Genomic DNA, 22,433 nt, shown 5'->3' with positions numbered 1-22,433 from the left:
ATGCCTGGAGCGATTTCATTCAAACTTGGTACAAAGCTTACTCCTAACGTCATACATACATGTGCACGTCAATTTGTTTTGCGATCTAATCCAATATGGCCTTGACACGGCCATATTATTGAAAAAGCGAGGACTACACCAATGACAAGGATTTTCTAAAGCGCTATGTTTCTAGAGCTGTTGCACCAAATTCCATTGAACTTTGTAAAGATGTTCATCATAGAGAGCTCTGATAGCACAGTATGAGATATGTCAGTATTGCATCAGTTAATTCTTAAATTGCAGATATTTGATGAATTTTTGTACTTAGGCTGATATGTCCGGAAATACTGCAGCAAATTTGATGAAACTTGGTACAGATCTTAAGCGATAGTCTCATATAAGTTTACGAAGAAACTTAACAGTGTCAGGCAAATTAAGTGCTAATTTGCATATTTAATGAACTTTCCTAATTAGTGGGCTATCTCCAGAACCACTGCATGAAATTTGATGAAACATGGTACAGATGTTGATCACTCAGTACTGTAATACTGTTATGAAGACACTAAGCTGTATCATGTCAATTAATTGCTAATTTGAATATTTGATAGATTTTTGTAACTAGTTTGATGTGTCTGGAAATGTTGCATCAAATTTGATCAAATGTGGCACAGATATTGATCTTTTCGTGATGTAATGTCGTGCATTGATATGCAGTTAGTTCATATAAATGAACTGCTGATTTGCATATTTTGTAATTTTTTGTAATGTTATGTGATAGAAAACGAACAAAGGTGAACTCAGCAATTTCCTTTTAAAACGAAATTTATTACGAAAAACAAAAGTAATCGATAAGCCAAGGAGATAGAATACAGACTGTAAAGTGTACAGGCTACTCATCTCAGCTTGGATGGTAAAGCTCCAGTCTCAGAGTTGTATCAGTCTATCAGATGAATGATCGGTCTTTTGGCTTGCAGGCTTGAAGTTGCACAAAGTCCACAGTTTAAATCCAGCGTGGCACTGAAAGTCTTGAAAAGTTTTGAAATTAATACTGCTGGAGTTTCATAAGCCTTGAAGTAACATGTAAGAGACACGATCAAAATGTCTGCCTGAAAGCTGTGCCGGTACCGTATTGTGCCCATGGAGTTATATAAGAGCTATAAGAACAATCTAAATCTTTTATTGACATGATGATTACTGCTCTAAATTTATCTCAATTACGCAACTAATTAAATTTCCATAACATTCCTAACATTACTAATTGAATTCAAAGTCATGAGGTCGTAAATGATCGTGACCTTGAGAATGTTCTCTACTTATTAAACTCGGCTCATGAGTGACTCGGAAAAAAACCTAGTACATAGCACATTCCACTGCATGAAAACGCAATAATACAGATAAATTCACATTAATGAATTGACTGTATTATTGAATAATACACGTGAATTCACATGAATTCACGTGAATACAGGCTTGCTGAATACAAGCAATGGATTAATGACTGTATTCACCTGTATATGCACTCTTCAGCTAGAATACAGGCAATAATCCATGCAAATACAGTAAGTGTTATTGGCTTTTCATGCAGTGTTCCCTCTTAAAAAAGACATTTTTTTTCAAAGAACAATTTTTCTTTACAAATGTGATATTAAAGTGTTAGCAACAATAAACTCTAAATACGAGAGAGACAGTCTGTAATTACATTGTCTCTGCCCTTGATATGTCTAATACATGATTAAACTCCTGTAACATTAAACTCCATCTTAGCAATCTTGATTTTTGCCTTTGAATTTCTGCAGAAAACAAGAGGGTTGTGATCAATATAAACCAATATTGACTGATTTGAAGAAGTTACATAAACTTCAAAGTGCTGTAAAGCTAATATCAAACATAAACACTCCTTTTCAATTGTAGAGTAGTTTCTCTGGGATTTGTTAAATTTGCGTGAAAAGTAGCAAACAGGATGATCTATCAATGACTATCCTCTTGCAATAAAACAGCACCAGCAGCCGTGTCACTAGCATCTATAGCTAATTTGAATGGCAAGTGAAATGTGGTGCAGACAACACCGGATCACTTTGCAGTATGGCTTTAAGTGTATCAAATGCCTGTTGGCATTGCTCTGACCAAACAAACTTTACTTTTCTTTTAAGTAAGTTAGTCAAAGGCTCAGTAATTGTAGGAGAAATTTGGACAGAATTTCTGTACTAACCAGCCATAACGAGAAAGCGCATCAGTTGTCGTTTGCAATTTGGTATGGGAAAACTTGAAACGGCACTGATTTTGGCATCAAAGGGTTTTACCTCACCCTGCCCTACGGTATGTCCAAGGTAAGTCACCCTCGCCCAACCAAACTCAGATTTGGCAAGGTTGACAGTCAACATTGCTTTGCTCAGTCTCTCAAAGAACTTCCGCATGAGCTTGATGTGTTCCTCCCAGGTGTCACTATACAGGACGACGTCGTCAACGTAAGCTGCACACCCGTCTAGCCCGGATATGACGTCGTTGATCATCCGTTGGAACGTTGCCGGAGAGTTCTTCATTCCGAATGGCATCACCTTGTACTGGAACAATCCGTCTGGTGTAACAAAGGCGGATATTTCAAGATCACGATCCGTCAGAGGGATTTGCCAAAATCCCTTCAGTAGGTAAAATTTGGTCACATACTTGCCTTTCCCACTCAATCGATGCAATCATCAATCCTTGGTGTTGGGAAAGTGGCTGTCTTTTTAAAAGTGTTCACTTTCCTGTAGTCCATGCACTATGATAACTATGATCTGATTTTGCAACAAGTATGCATGGCGAACTCCTGTTACTTTTACTGGGTTCAATAAAGTCATTAGTCAGCAGGTATTTGACTTCTCCCTGGAAATATTTTGCTTTCATTGGATTTAGTCTGTATGGATGTTGTTTCACGGGCCTAATCTTGCCGACATCAACATTGTGATAGATTACGTTTGTCTTCGTTGGAACATCTTGGAACAGGTGTTTATATTCGAAGATGGTTCTTTCACCTGTTACTGTTGTGATGGCTTGAGGAGTGCTAACTTTGTAGATTCAAGATTCCCCAGAGTTTCTGAATTCTGAAGTTTGACCGAGCCAAGCTTTGAATTTAGAGTATCAATTCACTCAAGTCGGTTTCACTATCTCTACTTTGATAATGGGTTGAACTGACTGCACCGATAGATTGTGTTACAGTAGAATTATTCTTATCCAAATATGGCTTAAGCATATTTATATGGCATAACTGTTTTTGTTTTCGCCAGTCAGGTGTAATTATGATGTAATTTAAATCCCTTAATTTCTCATCAATTAGATATGGCCCAACGTAACAGGCATGGAGTGGTTGCCAGGAACCGGAAGAAGAACAAGAACTTTTTGATCTGCTTTAAACTTCCGTTTTGCGGTGTTTTTATCGTATTTTATTTTTATTGACTGCTGAGATGACTCAAGGTTTTCTCTGGCTAATTCTATGCCGAAGAGTTTTGCACAAAAATCTTAAATACATTGTAAAATATTCAGACAATCATCATCGTCTGATAGAGAATTTCTTTTTAGAGAGCTTAAGTGGGCCACAGACAGTATGTTCAAATACAAGCTCAAATGGGCTAAAACCAAGAGACTCTTGAATTGACTCTCTAACAGCAAAGAGCAGAAAATGAATTCCTTCATCCCATTGCTTCTCTGTGTCAAAACAGTAGGTCCTAATCATGTTTTTCAAAGTTTGATGAAATCGCTCGAGAGCACCCTGACTTTCTGGGTGATAGGCGGATGACCTATACTGTTTAATGCCTAGCTGATCCATTACTTGTTGAAAAATTCCAGACATAAAGTTGGAGCCTTGATCGGACTGGACACATTTAGGGAGGCCGAATAAAGTGAAAAATTTGACTAAAGCTCTCACTATAGTCTTTGTCTTTATATTTCTCAGTGGTATGGCTTCCAGGTATGGCTTCCAGGAACAGAGTAGATGTACACATAATTGTAAACATGTACTCATTTCCTAATCTTGCTTTTGGTAGGGGCCCAACACAGTCTAAATAGTATCCTATTAGGCTCTTGATATGCAGAATTAGCTGTCAAGGGGCTTTTGGAATGGTCTGTTCCTACTATTGGACTTGTGTAACAAGTTTTACAGAAATGTGCTACATCCTGCCTGAGATTAGGCCAATAAAATGACTGAGAATTTTATGATAAGTCTTTCCTGATCCTAAATGACCAGCAAAGGGAGTTTCATGGGCCAGGTACAATATTTCAGCTGATAGGACTTTGGAACGACATTTGATGTTTTATAGCCCAATCGTCATCAACCAAGACATCTGGAGGTCTCCATTTACGCATGAGAATACCAAATTTTGTATAATGGAAACACAGGGCTATCTGAAATGTCAAGGTCGTCATCTACCCTGTCAAACAAACAAAAAATATCGTGGGTCTTTGTGTTTCTCTGCAATAAGATTTCATCTGGAAAATGTCTGACCTTGGTCAGCAGAAGTTTTACTGGAAGTTTCAAATCCATGAGGGATAACGGAATGATCCATGTCAAACACCTGACTGGAAAAGGTGTCATTTAAGTCAACATGTTTGACTTAAGTTTTGAGAATATTTTGATTCTTAGAAGTTTTCTTTGACATGGCTCGAGTAACAGCACATGATGGATATATTCAGGGATTTCCAGTTCAATTGGCTCTGGATCCTGATCTAAACTAAGTATTAGTTAGTAAATATGGATACAATGACAATTTTTTAAAACCATTTTATTCGAAATAACTACAGGGGAGTGAAGGAAAAATTCACCATCCATGTAGCTAAAATAACATGAAGTGACCCTGACCTATATATGAACTCAAGTACGCACGACAGCTGGTGAGTCAAAGAACTAGAGACTAAAGAAACAACAGCAGTGCAACCTGGGATATCAGTCAAAGGCCCAGAGACTATGGAAACCACAGCAGTGCAACCTGGGATGTCAGTCAAAGGCATACAGACTACAGAAACCACAGCAGTGCAACCTGGGATGTCAGTCAAAGAACTAGAGACTAAAGAAACAACAGCAGTACAACCTGGGATGTCAGTCAAAGGCCTAGATACTAAAGAAACCACAGCAGTGCAACCTGGGATGTCAGTCAAAGGCCTTAGCCAGACTATAGAAACCACAGCAGTGCAACCTGGGATATCAGTCAAAGGCCTAAAGACTAAAGAAACCACAGCAGTGCAACCTGGGATGTCAGTCAAAGGCATAGAGACTATGGAAACCACAGTAGTGCAACCTGGGATATCAGTCAAAGGCCCAGAGACTATGGAAACCACAGCAGTGCAACCTGGGATATCAGTCAAAGACCTAGAGACTATAGAAACCACAGCAGTGCAACCTGGGATGTCAGTCAAAGAACTAGAGACTAAAGAAACCACAACAGTGCAATCTGGGATATCAGTCAAAGGCTCAGAGACTATGGAAACCACAGCAGTGCAACCTGGGATATCAGTCAAAGACCTAGAGACTAAGAAACCACAGCAGTGCAACCTGGGATATCAGTCAAAGGCCCAGAGACTATGGAAACCACAGCAGTGCAACCTGGGATATCAGTCAAAGACCTAGAGACTATAGAAACCACAGCAGTGCAACCTGGGATGTCAGTCAAAGAACTAGAGACTAAAGAAACCACAGCAGTGCAACCTGGGATATCAGTCAAAGGCCCAGAGACTATGGAAACCACAGCAGTGCAACCTGGGATATCAGTCAAAGACCTAGAGACTAAAGAAACCACAGCAGTGCAACCTGGGATATCAGTCAAAGGCCCAAAGACTATGGAAACCACAGCAGTGCAACCTGGGATATCAGTCAAAGACCTAGAGACTATAGAAACCACAGCAGTGCAACCTGGGATGTCAGTCAAAGGCCCAGAGACTAAGAAACCACAGCAGTGCAACCTGGGATGTCAGTCAAAGGCATTATAGAGACTCTAGAAACCACAGCAGTGCAACCTGGGATATCAGTCAAAGCCCAGAGACTAAAGAAACCACAGCAGTGCAACCTGGGATGTCAGTCAAAGACCTAGAGACTATAGAAACCACAGTAGTGCAACCTGGGATGTCAGACAAAGACCTAGAGACTATAGAAACCACAGTAGTGCAACCTGGGATGTCAGACAAAGGCCTAGAGACTATAGAAACCACAGCAGTGCAACCTGGGATGTCAGTCAAAGGCCTGGAGACTAGAGAAACCACAGCAGTGCAACCTGGGATGTCAGACAAAGGCCTAGAGACTACAGAAACCACAGCAGTGCAACCTGGGATATCAGTCAAAGGCCTAGAGACTATAGAAACCACAGCAGTGCAACATGGGATGTCAGTCAAAGGCTTAGAGACGATAGAAACCACAGCAGTGCAACCTGGGATGTCAGTCAAAGGCCCAGAGACTATATAAAAACCACAGCAGTGCAACCTGGGATGTCAGTCAAAGGCATACAGACTACAGAAACCACAGCAGTGCAACCTAGGATGTCAGTTAAAGGCCTAGAGACTATAGAAACCACAGCAGTGCAACCTGGATGTCAGTCAAAGGCCCAGGGACTATAAAAACCACAGCAGTGCAACCTGGGATGTCAGTCAAAGGCCTAGAGACTATAGAAACCACTGCAGTGCAACCTGAGGATGTCATTCAAAGGTGTAGAGACTAAAGAAACCACAGAGGTGCAACCGGGAATGTCAGTCAAAGACTAGAGACTATAGAAACCACAGCAGTGCAACCTGGGATATCAGTCAAAGGCCTAGAGACTATAGAAACCACAGCAGTGCAACCTGGATATCAGTCAAAGGCCTAGAGACTACAGAAACCACAGCAGTGCAACCTGGGATATCAGTCAAAGGCCTAGAGACTATAAAAACCACAGCAGTGCAACCTGGGATGTCAGTCAAAGGCCTAGAGACTATAGAAACCACAGCAGTGCAACCTAGGATATCAGTCAAAGACCTAGAGACTATAGAAACCACAGCAGTGCAACCTGGGATGTCAGACAAAGGCCTAGAGACTATAGAAACCACAGCAGTGCAACCTGGAATATCAGTCAAAGGCCTAGAGACTATAGAAACCACAGCAGTGCAACCTGGGATATCAGTCAAAGGCCTAGAAACTACAGAAACCACAGCAGTGCAACCTGGGATATCAGTCAAAGGCCTAGAGACTATAGAAACCACAGCAGTGCAACCTGGGATGTCAGACAAAGGCCTAGAGATTATAGAAACCACAGCAGAGCAACCTGGGATGTCAGTCAAGTACCTAAAGCCTATAGAAACTACAGCTGTGCATTTTGGGATGTCAGATGAGAAAACGACAGAAATTAGTGGCAGGTCAAGGAATCCACCACCACCAGGTTCAACAACAGCTGAGGAAAATACAGGTGATGTATAATGCTTAAGAGTTTGCCATATTTTGATAGCTATAAATGAGGGCATATTACATTTATGTGTGTGTGTGTGTGTTTGTGTGTGTGTGTACATATATAATATATATATTATATATATATATATATATATATATATATATATATATATATATATATATATATATATTGCTAGACGTGGAACTTGTCGTGATTACTCTACAGACTGTTCATGCGCTTGGCAATCGTCAGGAGTGATGTTGGCGGGCTCGTTGATACCTATATATAGGGTCAGGTGTATATGCAAACGAGGCTGTTGTTCTGGCGCGTTCAAGTGTTAATGAGAAGGAATTTGCTTCTGTGTCTACATTTCGAAAGAAATTCTGTACGTTTGTTTAGCAGTGTCGACTTGTCCGAGTTGATAATGTGAAATTTCTATTCTCCGTGATGCAGAGGTTACAGCGTTTTGTCTTGGTTGAGTAAGGCTGGGCTCTGTCAATGATAGACCATGTGACGTTGTATTTTGTGTCGCTGTCCTTGAGGGTCCATATGTATTTTGAGAGTTCCGTGCTGTTTTGATGTTTTGAAAGTATATTTGTGATATGTATATCTTGTTTTGAAAGCTGAGTCCGTGAGTCCGATATAGTGCTTTGTATCATTGCTTGTATTTACGGTGGCTTTGTATACTACTGAAGGCGTGAGACAGTTTCCGGACAATGGGCAATCTTCTTTTTTGCGGCAGTTACATGGCTTGGTTGGTTTGTTGTCGTTGTGTAGGAGGTGGTTGTTATGGGCTCTGATGATACTGCCCATATTTCTTGTACAGCTGTAGCTGACTTTCACATTGTTTTTATTGAATATCTTGTGTAATGGATGTCCTTGCGGGAAGTGTAATTTAATGAGGTTCAGGAATCTTCTGCCGATGTTCGTTTTTACTGCTTTGTTGAATGGCGGGTTATACCAGATTATCTGCCTGCTTCGTGATCTTTTGGGGGCGCTGCCGGTCGGTGGTTGATTATATTTCATGTTGTGCTGATGGCCGCTTCTCTTGAGTGCTGTTTCGTATTCAGGGGCGGCCTTTTTGAATGTGGCTTCACAGTCCGATATGGTTGATATTCTTTTGTTGACGGAGATTGGAATTTGCTTTAGGATGGGTGGTGGATGGTTGGATCTTTTATCAACGTAAAGCAGCTGGTTTTTTCTTGCTGTAAGGTTGGAATGTTCCATTTTGCAGGTTGAGTTTTACGTCGAGAAAATTTGTGGTCTTGATGTTTACTTGTATGGTGATGCGTAGGTCAAAAGAATGGAACATGGAAATGATTTCTTTCTTCATTTTGTCGCACTGCCTTGGTGATCTGATGTTTGTGACTGCGAGGCCGTCGTCTCGGTAGAGGCCGACATTGGTTTTTTGCTCACGTGTGAACACGTGAGCATATGTCGCAGCGATGTCTGTCTGTCTGTCTGTCTGTCTGTCTGTCTGTTGGTCCATTTTCTCAAAAACGGCTGAACGTATTTCAGTCAAATTTGGTAGACATCTTCAGAATTCAAATGGCTAGAACTGAAAAGGTTTTGGTGGGCGTGGCTTGGATATTAATGAAGTTATGAAAGTTTTAATTTTCTGTTACGCCGCGTATGACAAGTGAAAACAATCGACTGTTTGAGGGCGCTATGAAATGTGCTTGTCCAGGTTGGCTACAGCTGGATACATTTTACCCACAAACCCTAGCGGCATAAAGCCAGTCTTACTGCACTTGTACATTTCGTCTCCCCGCCATCGTCGCGTAAATCCCGTCGTATCATAACGAGCACATAGTTCTTCGCTTGTCTCCACAGCCTTTCTGTGCTGTGAGTACGCTTATCCGGCTTTTTGCTGTACAAATTCTGAAGCGTGATTTTGATGGACTGTCGGTGTGGTGTCGGTAAGTAATTCAAAGTAATTTGTGTGTGATGTGTTGATTCTATGTCGTGATTTGATGTATGCACCTTTGTTCGATACCACGATTTGACTTGGACGCTTTGAGTTTACGGTTGAGAAAGTGAATAGTACGGTACATGCATCAAAAGAATTGAGAAGGAGCGCGACTGTGACTCGATCGCGACTGGGAGCTGTAGTTCCGAACTTGACTTTTTCATGGCATAGATTTGTACGGTCGGCTCTTGCCCTGCGTACCCTGCTGTGTGTTTCGGGCGTTACACGGCCCCCGCCACTATCATCTACATCATCACATCTTTCATCTAGTCTAATGAGGTCTTCCAAATCCTTTGTATTCATTTAGACCCATATTTTTTGAGCAACGGCTTTTGAGATTTTCTGGCGCACGTTTGTTGGCTCATTATAAAGTGAGTCTTGGGGTCGACTGTTCAGAGATGACAGCTGTAGTTGCTTCATTGTAAGAAGGCAGACAAGGCCCTCTGTCACAAACCTTAAAAAGTCTGTAGCATGATTGAAAGAATCCATTACTTTACGCTTCACTGTTCTGTGATTAAATGTTTTCTTGGCGTGCGCCAATGTCGGCTACGCTGGCTCCTCTGTAGAATTCATCCATTAGATGTGGTGGGGCCGTGTAACACCTGAAACACACAGCACGGTACGCAGAGCTAGCTAGGTCGGGTAGATTTCTGTGTACGCTGCACTGTCTCCAAAACCCACGTGGGTCCGGCCCGACAGCGTATCCCTTAGCGTACACGAGAGGTCCTGCACGAAGAATAACAACTTGACTGGTGTCAATGTTATTACTATTTCATAAAATAGTCCACGTAAAGATTGTTTTGTGACAATCGACGAGAGTCATAGGCTGGTTAGGCTAATTTTGTCGTGGCACCTAATTTTGTCGTGGCAAAGCCATAGATTAGGGTTAGGGATTTTAGATTGGGCAATAGTTTTCGTTCTCGTAGATGTCGCGGGGACATGGATATTCTAGGTACACTGGTAGCAATGATGAATAGTTACTATTATTGTTTGTGTATAGGGTCTGTTGTGGTGCTCCGAAATGGTTTCAGGTAATATTTTCATGATATCGTCATAATAATATGTCTGATCATTTACATACTTTTTTAGTTTCCTATAATGTGGGACAAGCTACTGAATTTCGATGGTTGGTACTCAGTGGCAAAGACTTTGCTTGGAAAATGCGTTACCATCAAAAGCGAATAAGAATGTAAAATGCCCCCAAAATCTTCCAGACCCCCCCCCCCAGGATATCAAATGGTCCACCCCATAGGTGGGAAGGCTTGTATAATGAAAAAATGACATTTATTCATCATATTCATAACTTCCAGACAAATATTGCTTGCAAGATCCTGTGAGTAGGCCACCACTGTAATTGTTGATAGATCAATAAAGCCTGTCGGCTGGTAGGAACTGATCAATTAGTGTGTGTGTGTAGTGTGGAGATTTCCTGACTTTCCATCCTGTAAATTTTGACAATTTTCTAAAGTACAGCTTGTAAAAAATTACACAAGTTTAGTAATATGCAGATTAATTTTAGTGCCCTTTCTTATCCAGCTTTGAGTGTTGAATGAATCATTATGAGGACAAAATGGTAATGTGATGAAATGTCACAGGACAAAGTGATGATAAACCATGAATTCATTTATTATTCATGAAAAGTATACTCTATGAGTGAACTAATGAGGTTTAAATGGGTCCTAAAAGATAAACTTAATTTGATGAGATTTACATCCGTGTGTTGCCCTTATATTTCATTAAAACAAAATGACATGTCATACACACATCAAAAACATTAAAGCCGCACTTTTCAATCCCAGGTTCTCGCATTAGTGGAGTTCTCCTCCCATTCAAACACATGGCCAGTATGATGTTTGATTTCTATAACATTAATTACACAAACTGACCTCAACCTTTTGTCACATTTTGCTAATCCTGCAAACAGAGTTTATGCAAGCTTTTGATTGATGGTCAGTTCAAATTGCCAACAGTCATTGATTCCCCGCCACAAACGCTCGAATTTCCTAAAAAATTGTCTTCCTGTTGCGTTAGACATTGAATATAACCACAGAGTTCGATCGGCAGCAACTTCACGCTGACCGCTTGGCAGTCTGTCTGTGTTTTTGTGGCCGGTGAAAACTAAAAAGTGGCATTTTCTGGAGCGTGTGCCCGCGTGTTGCCTGTTTGGTGTCCACTTACACAATGAACGCCGCCATACCTTGGCATCCTTTTAAAGGGAGGCTCCGCCTTTAAGATAGCTATTTGAAGAGATTGTTGGACATGGAAGTTGTGTGAGAAATGTTAACAGAGCTTTCGATAATGTTGTATCACTGTTCTAGTAAATTATATGGCACTTCATGGAGTCAACAAAATTTATGACAGTGGTCATTTTAATCCTTGGTGTTATGTTTTTCTTCATTTGCAGAAGTGGTCTATTGATGATTACATCACCACAGGGCATTCATTAGGACATTCCAATTAAATCCACATATTTTTTTGTGTGAGTTCATTCACTTTTGCCATTCTTTGTTAGTCCATGCAGCTTTTCATTGTGTGTGCATTCAGGCATCTAGGTAGATATTTCAGACATGCCCAAACCGATTTCAATTTGTTCTTTGATACTATCAATGCATCAGGCAGCCATTATGTTATATTTTGTGGCCATTCACAAAGATATGTCTGACATACCTGGACCAATGTCATGCAAACTTGCCTTTGTAGGAATGGTGTCGTGTCATCAATGATGAACTTGTTGGTCAATAATTTCCATGAAAAAAATGGAATAAGTTCTTTACATGTTGTAAAACATCAAATTCATCTTTTTTGCCAATTTTTTCACTGGTACAAATATGTATATTTAACAGGATGCAATGGATGTCTTACTTTGATTTTTTGTTTCTTTAACAGATTATACCAGGAGGCCATATACGTGGTGAAATTCACTCGCCCATAGGAGGCACAGCAATAACTTGCCCACAGGAGGCGCAATAATAACTTGCCCATAGGAAGGGCGCAATAATAACTTGCCCATAGGAGGCGCAATAATCATTTGCCCATAGGAGGCGCAAACAATAACTTGCCCAAAGGGGTACAACACAATCACTTGCCTATAAGAGGCACAGACTGCCCAGTTGAGGCACAGTTGCCCATAGACGGTACAGACTGCCTGTAGAGGCGCGTTCAAGATCACAAATTGATAGTCAACAAGCATTGGTTACAACATTGCTGATAGTACTTGAGCAAACACTGTTGTGGTTAATTTCGCATTTAGATCACAACTGATTGACATTGATAATATTCAGTATTAACTTGCAGAAGAAAAAAAATAAGGCAGTAAAGTTTTGTCTTTGTCTTCCCCAGTGTACATTGTGAAATTATACCGTGAATATTTAACAGCACACAAGTTAGTGCTCTATCATTTACTTCCTGACAGGAAACAAGAGTATTGTTTACAGGCAGATTATTTGCAATCAAATAGAATTACTTCAGCGTACTGAATATATAAGGAAGACTGACATTTCTCTACAATTTCTGAAAGTTGGCATTCATTTACTTCATAATAAACAAGAACAGTCATACCACATTCTATCATTGTCTACTTATAACTGACAACCCTTTTAACTGCTTTTTTCTGTCTAGGTCCAGCTTCCCCAATAAAGTTGGACCTAAATTTTGTAGTGAAAGGGTTCAACGTCTAAACTGCACAATATTGACAAGCAATAACACATTCATAGTCTACAATCTCAACAAACACAATCATTCTTTCATCAATACTTCAACTTTTAAGGTTTCACTTTTCATAGCATCAGAAGAAATCAAGGAAGCAATAAGCAACATCAGTCAAATTATTAATTTTTCTTCCTATACAAGTGCTTGAATTGACTGTAAGAACTTATTATAATATTAAGCACACACCATAACACAATGTTACTATAAAAGTACAATGAGAGTAAAAAAACTGAGCATAAAAGCAAAAAATGAAAGAAGTAAATTGTACATGCAACGAAAAAGACAGTTGCAGACTCCTCACAGATGTTACACAAAGGTTAATGTCGAAGGTGATGGTAATTGCTTGTTCCGTGCTATAAGTCTAGGACTCTATGGAACACAAGATCATCATCATGCAATAAGAGTACATACTGTTGACTATGTAATTGAACATTGGGACAGATATGAGGATCCAATTAAAGGTGAATATGAAAGATGGCATATTGTCTCTCAAGATGACTATAGGCAGTATATGTCCAGATCTGAACCAGGTAATGCAACTTATGGAGGGGACATTGAAATAAATGCTGCAGCGCTTGCATATAACATTAATATTGCAGTTCATCTTGACACTTTAAGTGAACCATTAGAGACTGTTGGTAATTCTTCTGTAGTATACATCTTTTGTATCATGCAATCCGTGTTGAAGGAGAAATTGATAGTGGTCACTATGACTTTCTGCAAAGCACAGAGCAAAATTTGTCACAAGCAATAAATGTAAACAGTTTTGGACCAGTACAAACAGAGAAATCTTCTATGCCGCAAAATGAACATTGTGTAAATTATAGAGAAATAGAGAAACAGAGAGACATGATTGCCAAGAGAGAAAAGAGAGAACAAATAGAGTTTAGGCAAAGCGAAAAGCAAAGAGATTTAACAGCCAAGCAAAATAAACGAGCTGATCCAGCATACAGGCGAACTGAAAGGCAAAGAGATATGAATGCTAAGAAAATTATGAGAACTGATGAGCTGTACAGACAAACTGAAAGGCAAAGGAATGTAATTGCTAAGAAAACAAAGAGAAGTGATGATGTATATAAACAAACTGAAAACAACAGAAATAGGGAGTCAAAGAAATTAAGACGGTGTGATGATGAGTACAGACAAAATGAAAGGGAAAGAAATGCTAATGCTAAAAAGACAAAGAGAACTGACCAGGTCTTCAGGGAAAGCGAAAAGATCAGAGATGCCAATATTAAAAGTATTAAAAGAACTGATAAATCATATAGAGAGAGAGAGCAAATGAGAGATAGATTAAACAAACTAAACAACAGAAGATGTAGTGCTGCCAAATCTATTGAAGAGCTGATACAAATTTTCACGGTGCAGTTCAGAATGGCCCAAATTTTGTATGTGTGTGCTGCAACAGCTGTGGTACAGAGAAAGTGTTTTGAACTACAATAATGTTAAAGAAAAGTTAAACACCTTTGCATCATCTCAGGCTACAGATAATGATATGGCACCATTATGTAAAACTTGTTATTCATATTTAAAAGAGTCAAAGTTGCCTCCTTGTTCTGTGGCCAATAACATGTCATTTCCATTAATTCCCCCGAGTTACAGTTACATCCACTAGAAGAAAGACTTGTTGCCTTACGCATTCCATTCATGCAAATAAGAGAATTGCCAAGAGGTAGACAAGTTAGTCTCAGAGGTAACATAGTCAATGTTATAGCTGATGTATCAACTACTGTCTCTACATTACCTAGAACTTTAAATGAATCGCAGACAATACCTGTCAAATTTAAAAGAAAGATTAGCTATAGTCATGCCTATCAGGTAGAGAATGTCAGACCAGTGAAAGTCTTACAAGCAGCTAATTGGTTAGTTAAAAATAGCCCTTATATAAAGCAGAACTGATTACAATATCTACAGATTGGGTTGTTTGCAGAAAAGATGAAAACCACAATTGGCAGGAATTTGTGAGGAAAATGACGATCATGATTATTCTCACATGTCTGACAAACAAACATGTAAACAAGATGACAGTAATGATCATGATGATCATGATGATGATGATAATTGGACTGAAGAAATAAAATTGGAAGATCATCCTGCTGGCACACTGGATACAATGCTGTCACCTTTATATGATCAACACACAGACTCTGATGGCGCAGTTTGTTATGCACCAGGCGAGAACAATAAACCACTAGGAATATTTCAAGACAAATATTCTGAGGAGCTCTCATTTCCAACAATATATTGTGGTCAACCCAGACAAAGAAACGCATAGTCCCTGTATTATATAGTACATTGTGTAAATGGGAACTTCGACACAAAGATAGGAGAGTTGCAAAGTCGATGCCTAACATTTTCTTTAAACTAAAAAAATTACAAATCAAGCAGATTAAAGACAAGGCAACATTATGTTTGCGAAAATGTAATCTGAAGGGCCGCAAATTAACAGCTGGTGAGCTTCAATCACCACAAAATGTTGATAAAATTGTTCGACTTGATGAGGGATTCAGAGTGTTGAAGACACTTAGAGGTTCACCACCATACTGGGAGAGTGCAAAGAAAGATATATTGCCATGATACGTCAACTTGGTATTCCAACATTTTTCATGTCATTTTCATCAGCAGAATCTAAATGGATACATCTATTGAAAATTCTTGGAAGGACAGTTCACAACAAGGAATACACAGATGACGATGTATTGAACATGTCTTGGAATACAAAATCTGATTTGATAAAATCTGACCCTGTTACGTGTGCTCGACACTTTGACTATTCATTTCAACGATTTATGCATGATTTCCTAATGAGCTCACATCATCCAATTGGTGAAATACACGATTACTTTTACAGAGTGGAATTCCAACAAAGAGGATCACCACATATACACATGCTTGTATGGATTAAAGATGCACCACAATATGGTGAAAATAGTGATGATGACATCACACAATTCATAGATCAGTATATTACATGTTCAAATGATACCAGTAATGAATCCTTCGCTGAATTGATAAATTATCAAATGCACAGACATGCAAAAACCTGTAAGAAAAAAGGCCAATGTGTTTGCAGATTTGGATTTCCTGTGCCACCTATGCCAAGAACAATGATATTGCAGCCATTGCCAATGGATACTGATGAAAGCACAGAACAGATCCTTCAAAAGCACTATGAAAATATCAAGACTGTTGTTACTGATTTACAATTTGGAGAAACTCTTTCTTTTTCTGAATTCTTAAATAAACTACAACTTGATGAACAAACCTATATTAATGCAATACAGTCATCTCTAACATCAGATAAAATATTCCTCAAGAGGTCACCAAATGAAATAAGAATTAACAGCTACAATGAAACCCTACTCAAAGCTTGGAGAGCAAACATGGACATTCAATTCATTCTTGATCCATATGCATGTGCCATGTACATCGCATCTTACATTAGTAAAGCTCAACGTGGAATGAGTAATTTGCTCAGTAGGGCTGTGGAAGAAGCAAGGGAAGGATGTCATGATATCAGAGAAAGTGTCAGGCATATAGGAAACAAATTCCTTAATCATGTTGAAGTTAGTGCTCAAGAAGCTGTTTACCTTGTTATGCAAATGAGACTAAGAAGAGCTTCACGCGGCTTCACATTTATTAACACATCACCCCCTGATGATAGAGTTATCCTATTGAAACCTCTTGATGACATACAAAACATGCGTCCAAATGCTACTGACATAGAAAGTGATAGCATCTTGAAAAAATATGAGAGGCGCCCAAAAGCCCTTGAGAAATTGTGCTTGGCAGACTTGGCAGACTGGTACAGTTTTCAAAAGTTAAAAGATAACCCGCAAGATCATTATCAAGATAATGATGACTTCTACAAAACTGATGAAGAGGATGATGATGATGAAAACAACACAATATATCAGATACGTGGCCTTGTGTATAAAAAACGCACCAAAAGTAAAGTTATCAGATATGTTCGTTTCCATAGGGAAAAAGACAAAGAAAATCATTACAGAGAGTTAATAATGTTGTTTTATCCTTGGCGAAATGAAAATGAACTCCTTGCAGGGTGCAAAACATACTATGATCGTTACATGCAAGTGAAATTTGAAGTAGATTCTAAAGAAAAGGAGTACAATAAAAATGCTCAGGAATTAGATCAAGCTATTGAAGCAGTACAAAACACAGCCATTGATATGTTTGATAATGTTGCTCCAAATACACAACATCAGGAACATCAAGACATTTTAGAAGGATCAAGGCCAAGTGACACATTGAGTATGTTTGCACCATGTGATGAGAGTCATTCTAAATATGACATTGGACAGGACATTGGCATCAGTACAAATAATCCCATTATTGAAGATCTTCAACAACCACGAATGGCTGATAATGAATTATATCCACTTTTACAGAAACTCAACAAGAAACAAAAAGAAATATTCTATCACATAGTACATTGGATGAAAACAAGGACAGAGCCGTTAAATATTTTTGTAACAGGTGGCGCTGGTGTAGGGAAATCTCTTGTTCTCAAATCATTGTATCAAGTACTTTTAAAATATCTTTCAAATCTTCCTGGTGAAAATCCTGACAACATACACTTATTACTAGTTGCACCTACTGGAAAAGCTGCTTACAACATTAAGGGTACTACAATTCATTCAGCTTTTCAAATTCCTGCATCCCAAGGTTTTCATTATAGACCACTGACATCAGAAAGACTTAATACTCTACAAGCAAAATACAGGAACTTAAAAGTCATATTCATAGATGAAATCTCCATGGTTGGTAATGGTATGTTAAATTATATCAATCTCAGACTACAACAGATAATGGCCAACAATAAAATCTTTGGTGGTGTCAGCGTTGTTAGCTTTGGCGACTTATATCAATTAAAACCTGTCTTTGATGGTTGGATATTTAACGACCTTCAACATGATTATGGGCCATTGGCTGTCAACATCTGGAAAGACCTGTTCAAAATGTTTGAATTAACAGATATTATGAGGCAAAAGGATGACCAGAATTTTGCTAAATTACTCAACCGTATACGTGAGGGAAAGCATACATCTCATGACATAAAAGTTCTGCAAACTCGAATAGTCAGTATTGATAAAAAAACTTCATCTATTGATGAGTCGACAGTACATCTTTATTGCGAGAACAGACTTGTTGATGACCACAATGCAATAGCATATGACAGACTTACAGGAATAAAAACATGTATACCTGCTACTGATACAGTCATTGGCGATGTCTCTGAGATCATAAAACACAAAACATTAGGTATTGTTGTCATGCTTCCTGCTCAAAAAACAATGGGGTTAGTTTCTAAATTATCAATTGGAACAAATCAGCGTATTGAGCTTTGCATTAATCTGTCTGTAAATGATGGATTGATAAATGGTACTCCAGGAGTAATCAAATACATCGATGGACCTGATTTGCATCATGTTACTATTCTATGGATTTTATTTGATGACGATTGTGTTGGCAAAAACCTGCGACGTGAAAAACGGCATTTAATACATGACAAAGTATCTCACAGATGGACGCCAGTTTTACAGATATCACGGCAATTTAGAGTGGGAAGACACAAAAATGCAGAAGTTGTGAAAAACAATTTCCACTCAGACCAGCTAGTGCCAAAACAATACATCGTTGTCAAGGTGATACACTTAACAATGTGGTTGTGGACTTCAGTACAGCAAACAAGAGAAATCAGTGTCATGTACACTATGTTGCTTTAAGCAGAGTGACTAAACTTACAGGTCTCAACATAACCACATTACAAGAAAATCAAATATCAGTTAGCACTGATGTTACACAAGAGATGCAACGCATGAGAACCCATTCCATGCTACAACTCTGTTTCACATTACCATATATTATATCGAACAGATTCATTATTACTTATCAAAATGTGAGATCTCTTCATTGCCATTTTCAAGATGTTGCTAGTGATTTCAGCTTAACTTCAGCTGATGTACTAATTTCAGTGAATCAAGACTACAAACCGGCGATCACAATGATGACTTCAAAATAGCAGACTTCAACCTTTTCAGACAGGATGATAAAAACCGTCAAAACAACACCAGACCATATCATGGTATGGTTATGTACAGCAAAGAAAACACTCTTGAAGCTACCCCACAGACACTGCATTGTTTTAATACAGATTTCTTAATTGCAATACACAAAACAACATTTGGTTTAGTTCAAATTGTTGGTGTTTACAATCCACCATCATCACCTACATCAAACTTACAACATGCTCTTCTTCAGCTCATCCATACACTTGAGTACAATCTACCAACCGTGATCATTGGTGATTTCAATGTTGACTTACAAAAGCAAACACAAATCTACAAGACAACTATCTGAACTTATGACAAAGCACTTCAACTACACACAAGTTATTGAGGAGTCAACAACAGACTATGGATCATGCCTTGATCACATTTACACTAACATCCATTGCATGCAAAGTGGTGTACTTGAGTCATACTATAGTGACCACAAACCAATTTGGATTGCATTGTAAAATAGAATTAAATCAAAAACTGCGGTCATACTAATTACTGCCCGTGACTACCCGTAGCTGCCTGAGAACTGCCCGAGGAAAAAGTGGGACAAACAGGTTCAGTTTATTTGATGCCCAGCCAACCCAAAATATCATTGATTTGACGTTAACCTGATGTTTTCTCCAGCCGTTTTGAAACACTGAAGACACCGGGCTTCGAGGACGTCGCCAGCTTGACATTGAGTTCATACCATTCAGTCCGAGAGATGGTACAATAATCTCGCCAAACGCTCACAGTTGACAGCTTACCACCCCTTGCACTGAATGGTATGATCTCACAATCAACTGTAAAGAAAAAAAATTGAAAGATTTCTGCAGTGATGTCAATTACACTTAAGGATTACTCAGCAAGGGCACTTTGCAAGACCAGTACTGGTTAGCCACTTTCATACAGAGGAATTTCTCCTTACTACTCTTACACAAAAACACTCCATTATTTCTCCGTACTACTCATACTAACTCTCTATTGCTATTTAAACTATGTCCTTCTCAATGGCTCATTTTAATCTATTTTCTTGAAAGATTTATCAAAAATAGCCATGTTGTTTATCTTTTACTTGAGTTCTTAAAAATAAAAATGGTTTTCTGAAAGAATGCGTATATGGCTTTTCATTACTTTATGGTGATATCACTTTGGCCTATACAGTGTGAAGCACTGTACCAATCAATTGCACTTGTTATGTAAATGCTGATACAATGCCAGAAGCCAAAGACATTCAGCATTTTTTCGACCGAATTCATATTTGTAAATAAAAAGGCCGTTGTCATTGGTCTGTCATGATAATGTCCATGATCTTGATCATCACAGCTTAAAAAACTTTAAAACTATTGGCAAAAGTTTAAATTTACAGACAAATGCAATATCTATGAAACACGTGAGCATTTTCAGTTCATGTCTGGTTCCAAGTATTTGGCTGAGTGATGAGAGGATGTATGCTCCGACCAGTTCGCATATCTCGGCCCCGTCAAAACTACCCATTGTCACGTCGAACATGTCGCCGGTAGAGCTTTTAGAACATCGCAGAAGATTCCTGACCTCATTAAATTACACTTCCCGCAAGGACATCCATTACACAAGATCTTCAATAAAAACAATGTGAAAGTCAGCTACAGCTGTACAGAAATATGGGCAGTATCATCAGAGCCCATAACAACCACCTCCTACACAACGACAACAAACCAACCAAGCCATGTAACTGCCGCAAAAAAGAAGATTGCCCATTGTCCGGAAACTGTCTCACGCCTTCAGTAGTATACAAAGCCACCGTAAATACAAGCAATGATACAAAGCACTATATCGGACTCACAGACTCAGCTTTCAAAACAAGATATACATATCACAAATATACTTTCAAACATCAAAACACAGGAACAGCACGAAACTCTCAAAATACATATGGACCCTCAAGGACAGCGACACAAATACAACGTCAACATGGTCTATCATTGACAGAGCCCAGCCTTACTCAACCAAGACAAAACGCTGTAACCTCTGCATCACGGAGAAAATTTCACATTATCAACTCGGACAAGTCGACACTGCTAAACAAACGTACAGAATTTCTTTCGAAATGTAGACACAGAAGCAAATTCCTTCTCATTAACACTTGAACGCGCCAGAACAACAGCCTCGTTTGCATATACACCTGACCCTATATATAGGTATCAATGAGCCCGCCAACATCACTCCTGACGATTGCCAAGCGCATGAAACAGTCTGTAGAGTAATCACGACAAGTTCCACGTCTAGCAATACCTATGCCCTGCGGAAACGCATCGAGCACTATACATTGCCTGAATTGACACCAAGCCACTGATATATATATATATATATATATATATATATATATATATATATATATATATATATATATATATATATATATATATATATATATATATATATATATATATATATATATATAATATATATATATATAATATATATATATCACAATGTACGCAAACGTCCTCTTGGGAAATTAGTGCTCGATGCTAACACAAACTACTTCATTATACAAAGTAATATGTTACTTAAGTTTCTAGCATTCTGCAGTCTTTAGACAAACTAACTGTCCGAAGATTGCATTATGCATGAAACTTACATAAGAGATCATATCAGATATTATTTGTTTGTACGTGAAGCCATTTGTGTTTATATATATAACATATATGACATTTCAAGATAGGATGCAATATGACATTCAAATTATGATGAAATCTTCAATGTTGTATACTCTGGGCAAATTTTGACATTTTTGGTGAAAAATTTCCCCCCAAGTTACGATGAAATCTGTAATTTTGTATTTAAGGGCACGTTTTGCTGTTTTTGAAAAATTGTTTCTGAAAACATGTCTGATAGCTTTGATATTTTAAAGACATGTTCTTAGGGATGATCTCAATGTGATTTATTCAAATTATTATGAAACCTGCAATTTTACATGTTTGGGGCAACATTTGCTGATTTTTGTCCAGGTTCACTCCTTGGCTAAAGCTCTGTGGAGGGACAATAGCTAATGCAAATGTGTGTGCTGGCTGCGAGCAAAAAACAAGAAGGGGCGATGGTTTTGTTCACTGTTAAGATATATTTCATTTCTATTGTCAACACACATCATATCATGTTAATCATACAGACTTAGGGTTCTGAGGGAAAGTTCACATATTCATTACGTTGTTAATAATATATACAATTAATTTTTATGGTTGTTTGTCACTGGGATGCGATGGTATTTATTTGTGAGTACATATGATGATAATTTAGTTGCTGTTGAATGGCATGTCTACTTTTTGTTGACCTATAATACACATATTATGT

At 38.5% G+C, this 22,433-nt stretch overlaps 1 protein-coding gene and 1 long non-coding RNA gene across 3 annotated transcripts in view; both read left to right on the top strand.

Annotated features, from left to right (window-relative positions):
* LOC139128160 (DNA ligase 1-like) overlaps window positions 1-22,433 on the top strand; it is an 80,814-nt gene that overhangs the window by 19,631 nt on the left and 38,750 nt on the right. The window contains exon 1 of one of the 2 annotated variants that reach the window (XM_070693998.1): window positions 6,800-7,379. The exons of the other annotated variant lie outside the window; for it this stretch is intronic. The gene's annotated coding sequence lies outside the window, so the exon portion shown is untranslated. Of the gene's footprint in view, window positions 1-6,799; window positions 7,380-22,433 lie in introns of those variants that run through there. 2 annotated transcript variants of the gene reach the window in all.
* LOC139128209 (uncharacterized) lies at window positions 9,108-12,892 on the top strand. The gene is made up of 3 exons (XR_011551225.1): window positions 9,108-9,280; window positions 11,735-11,809; window positions 12,217-12,892. It is a non-coding gene; the product is annotated as an uncharacterized lncRNA (long non-coding RNA).

This window comes from Ptychodera flava, unplaced genomic scaffold (genome assembly GCF_041260155.1).
Source record: "Ptychodera flava strain L36383 unplaced genomic scaffold, AS_Pfla_20210202 Scaffold_45__1_contigs__length_1260105_pilon, whole genome shotgun sequence".
NCBI lineage: Eukaryota > Metazoa > Hemichordata > Enteropneusta > Ptychoderidae > Ptychodera > Ptychodera flava.
This window is presented reverse-complemented; position numbering and strand designations above follow the sequence as displayed.